Source organism: Nicotiana attenuata, unplaced genomic scaffold (assembly GCF_001879085.1).
Source record: "Nicotiana attenuata strain UT unplaced genomic scaffold, NIATTr2, whole genome shotgun sequence".
Classification (NCBI taxonomy): domain Eukaryota; kingdom Viridiplantae; phylum Streptophyta; class Magnoliopsida; order Solanales; family Solanaceae; genus Nicotiana; species Nicotiana attenuata.
In genome coordinates, this window is record NW_017670349.1 from 368938 (window position 1) to 374475 (window position 5538).

Consider the following 5538-nt stretch of genomic DNA (forward strand, 5'->3'; position numbering starts at 1 on the left):
AACTACACTTTTTTTTATAGACATGACCTTTTTAAACAATTCTCCTAACTCATCACACCAAGAGTATTTAAAATAGACTAAGCACAAAAGCGTAACATCTTCACCTCAAGATTTGACTCAAAAGTACCACACGTTATTCACAACTCACCCACTTACTCTAATATAGAGGTGACTGACATTACCTTTCCTTCATGAATCAAGTGCCCTCACACAACAAAAGAGAGTAGTTCCACACAATAAAAGTTAAGAACACTTAGGAACTCAAGATAGAAAGAATTCACTCACTCTCAGAAATAACATTCATATGCCACAAAAGATGCACGACAAGCTTGCCCATAGTGTACTACTCTACTAATCGAGCTCATTCAATCTAGAATCAATTAGGACTTTATTTGGTTGTAATGTAGGCTACGGGACGGGTAGGATACATTTAGATATAAGAGTGACTACACCTCCCTAAGCACTTTAATACATATACTTTAACATTCAAACCCCATACTTATGTCAAACCAAACTCCACCTTCACATCAATGTAAATTACCCCATTCTTCTTTAAGCACACTTACATCAACAGCCACCACTTATCAAAAAAAATTTTTTTTCACAAGAATCCAACTATTTTTTTTTCCAATTCAAGTAGCTCTTACTTTTTCAAAACAGTGCACCTTTCTCCTTATTTCATTAGTTCCACTCAAAAGCCAAACCAACCAACCCACACTTTAACTTTTACAAAGTTCATAATAATTCAAGTGCTCATGAGAGGTTACAATGGTTCAATAGATGGTTAATTCCAACAAATGGGTAAGGCTTGTAATGTGGTTGCCAAGAAATAGGATTACAGGCTCAAAGAGGTTAAATAAGATACATAACAATTAGGCGGGTAAAATATACATATCTGGCTCAACAAGAAACGCCTATATCACTTCCAAGACTGAACAAAACTACTATTTCGCTTTGCAAACACACGGGACAAGTTCTAGGCATCAAATGCAATGCACAGAATATCCAAAACCTTACACACACATGGCACATAACTCACTCAGGATTGGATTCATCAAGACACCCTAGTCAGAGCAGCTAAGCAAATTTAAGATCATACAATTTAAGGTACTTATACAACAGTCAAAAACTGAGCCTAAGCGTCACAGCCAAAGTACTCACTATTCTCAAGGCATAACAAAGTCAAGAGATATTGCTTCATTTCAAAACAAAACACAATGGCTCCTATTCCCAAAAAAAAAACTAACTACACCCGGTTCAAATAAAACCCTTGGAAAAGAACCGTGGTTTAAAGAAAAACCAAGGGGTAATTGTTACACTACCTAACAAAACAAAAAATCTTTTTGTTATTTTCTTTAGACTTACTTCCCTCAAGAAAACTTTCTAGAAGATCCGTCATCAAGAAAAGTCCAATCTTTTAAAATAAAAAACACAGTTAAAGTAGCATGAAAAATCACCCAGACAATCTCCTCACCCCACACTTAAAATTGTGCATTGTCCCCAATGCACACCCATACATACAAGAGGGTAAAAGAAACTCCCTGGTAGGCCAAAGACCGAAGCACTAGCCGTTCATGGGGTACTCAGACTTCTCCCAGCTTGGTCCTTCGTGCGGGTACCTCACACTTAGTTCCAACCATTTCATTTGTTGGTGCATTCCAATACCTTTGCTTTCCATGCTCCTAGAAAATAAAAAATTGACACTACAAAAATAATACAATAAAAAAATATAAAAAAATAAAAGAAAGCAATAAAGCTAGGTTGCCTCCCAACAAGCGCTTGATTTAACGTCGCGGCACGACGTGAATCACTTTCTGCCTCCACTTTGAACTAATGAATCGGACCCCAAGTTTTGATTCTGCTCTATGATCATGCTCCTGGGGTGGTGGAACGAATCTGACTGGCCCAATAAAATAATGTAGTATTCTGCACTTCTTGGCCTTTAGATGAGGTGTGTAATCCCGATTTTCTGGCAAGAAGAATTCCAGAATGTAAGCACTTTGTTCCTCATTCCTTGACTCCTCAAATGGCTCGGACGACTCTATTTTCATATCATCATCTAAACACAATGTGGAAAAATGCTTGGAGTGAGGACCAATGCGCTCAACTACATGAACATTGGGACAGTCTACATTCTCAACACTAATGACAATAGAGTCAACAAAATATGTATCCTCAATATCCTTGGTTGACTCTAGTATCTCTTCTACAACATCGACATCCTCAAAATCTAGTGCGATTGATTGTTGGTGTTCTACTCTAGCCTCCTCCTCTAGCTCATCAGTTTCTGTATCTAATTCATGCTCTTCTTGGATACTATTCACAATATTGGCTTGTTGAGCATTAAAAACTTCAACCAATTGACTCATGTGAACTTTCAAGTTGTGAATAGTTTCCTCCTGCCTTTCTATCCGCAGTAGTAATTTACTCTGTTGTTCCAAAATGCACATTAACATATCTTCGAGCTTCTTTAGGTCAGCTTCCCTAGGTTCTTTGTTCCTATTAACTTCACCAGAAAAAGAAGAACCATCAAAGTAAGGGGTTGGGGGAAGGTAAGAAATATAAGCACAACCGTGAAAGTGACCATCTTGACCACCACACATATCACACACATTCCACATATAAGATTGAGTTGGTGCACAAAACTCGCTCTCAGGAATATTTTGATAAATTTGCCCTGGGTGGTTTCCTTCACAATATGCATAAGGAGGATCAAAAGAAGAATTACCAACAACAAAATTCTCATAAATCCATAATGTCATGTTTCTCAAATAAACAAATAAAACTAAAATAAAAAATAATAGTAAAAAATCAAATAATAAAATAAAAGTTCAAACTTGAAACCTAGCAATATGTACACCTACAACTATACCATTAGTTCTCCGGCAACGGCGCTAAAATTTGATCACGCCCAACTATGCCTTATAAAAAGGACAATGCGGTCGTTGCAAATATAATCCGGTTTACAAGTCCGAAGTCGAATCCCACAGAGAACTAAGGTTTAGCTACAACTGTTCACTATCACCAAGAAGACAAGCTTGAACAATTCCTAACTTATAGATATTAAGATTCTTGTCTTTAACTAATTAACTAACAAATTAAAATAGTAAATTAACAACTAACGATACTGAGGGTTAGAGAAAAGATTAAAGAGGTCTAGAGTTATGATTTCCTCAATTGTCGGAATCCTTCCCGCTATGTCTTCTATAATTTTGCCTAAGTATTCTCTACCAATCATGAGCACTCTTATTACCGTAAATCTCTCCCGAGTAATTACGATAATTTACTAGACGCACTCTCCCGAGCTACGCTAGCTGGCTTTTAATACAGCTCACTTCAGATCGCACCCAAAGCTTCGTTATCCCTAATCCCGCCTTTAAACCCTCGGTTATTGATCCCTCATATACTTTGGGAGTGGTGTTGTTCAACAATTACCTAAATATGCACTCTCTCCCGAGTTATGCATACTAAATAGGCACAGCTAATTGAGAGCTCTTCAACCAACCACAATATAAACGTAGTTGAACAAATAGAGAAAAGCTATGGCTCAATTATATAAAAACATAACAAGAATTTATCCTACAAAAGGTTCTATCAAACTCTAGATAACAAATTAGCTATTCATAATAGTATGTAAAACTACAATACTAAAATCATAACCAACAATGAAAAATAGGAAGAGGAAGGAAAAAACTCGTAGAAGAATTCTCCGCCTTGCTCCCAATGTGTTCTTGCCTCCAAGGGTGTTGTCAACCCTAAAGTAGTGTCTCTCCGCCTCCTTAGATCTAATTTGTGTCCAAAATATGTCCCCCTCTTGTTCTTGGCCGGCCTCCTTTGTTTAATATAGGGTTTAGGACTTAAAATCCCATGTTTTGCACTTTAGTCCCTGAAATTTTCGCTTCCTGCCGCGGTTTTGCCGCGGTCGCGGTGGAACCGCGGCCAAACATGCCCTCTGATTCTTCAGTTGTCCGCGACCATCTTCTACCACGGTTCTGCCGCGGTCGCGGTAGAACCGCGGTTTTTCACCCTGTTCCGTTTGGAATTTGGAAAAACGTAAAACATGAAAGTTGTAGCCCTTTGAGTTAGCTTTCCAGCCATATATTGTGGAGCCCAAATGGAGTTCTGAGCAAAACGTTATGTTTATTTTACTAGACAGTGCGCAATATGCCTCCTCAAGCCTTCGTTCGTACTTAATTATCAAATTTGACCCCCGAACACGATCCCGGCTTAATTCCTTGAGCTTTTACTCAGACTTCAAAGCTTCGAATCACTTAAATTCATTCCATAACATCTATATAGCTCGGAATCACACCTACAAGGCATAAAACACACAATTAGTGCAAAACACTAGTGATTAAAGCGCAAACTCAATTAAAGTGCAGTAAATTCGAGTGTAATAAGCGACTAAAATATGCAATTATAGCCTATCATCAGTATCCTAGGACATAATTTCTGACTGTAAAAGGCAATGCGGTGCCCTTTCTGTGACAGGATTGCCCCAATCCCTACGCCCGGGGCATCAGCCTCTAGAGTAAAATCATCATCAAAGTGGGCAGGGCCAGCACCGGAGTAGAGCCAAGCCTAGGTTTCAGGTCTTCAAAGGCTTGCCGCGCTTCCAAACAAAGGCATCTTTCCAGAGTAAATAAGATAATGGACTGGCCCAAATGGCAAAGTTACGAATAAATCGCCTATAATAACTCGCAAGGCCCAAGAAAACGCGGACCTCTTTACCTGACTTGGTGTTGACACCCAATTTTTTCATATATATTTTCAATATGCAAAATACTTTCAAAATAGCATATATATGCATATATAAGTATGTCCAAGCATTTTATTATTTTTCCCATAATTTTTAAGGTTTCTAAACTGATTTATTTCCCCTTTTCATCCATAAAATTCCAATAATTATGTTCAAAATTATTATTTTTGATGATTCATTTATTGGATCTTTATATTTTTGCCAAAATATGGCTAAGGTAATTTTCGCGTATTTTTACAATTTTATTAAGTATTTTTTACAGTTAATTGCACATAATTGCAATATTAGCCATTTTTAGGTTTAAATTTGTCTCATATTTATAAAATGGGATCCTATATTTTTAAATTGTTAATTATATATTATAAATAATTTTAGTGCTTTCAATTTGTTTTCCGAAATTTATCTACTATTTTTATAAATTAAAAGGGAAAACTGGCTATTTAAATTTTAGCCCAAATTGGGTTTCAATTATAACACAAATAAGGCCCTAATTAAACCTCGACCCAATTTCAATTAAACCGACCCAAACCCGGATCCCTACCTACCCTCTTAAATCCAGGCCGTTGATCATTCAGATCAACGGCCAGCATTAACCCTTTCCATTTTAACCCTGAACGACCCCTCTACCCTAATTCACTTTTCACCAAACGCCACCCTTGAATACCCTTCTCTCAATTTCTCTCTGCAGCCTCACCCTAACCCTAACCACTCCACCATAATCCACCTAATCCACCACCTAATCCATGGTCTCCCATGGCATTTTGAGACGTGTACTCATC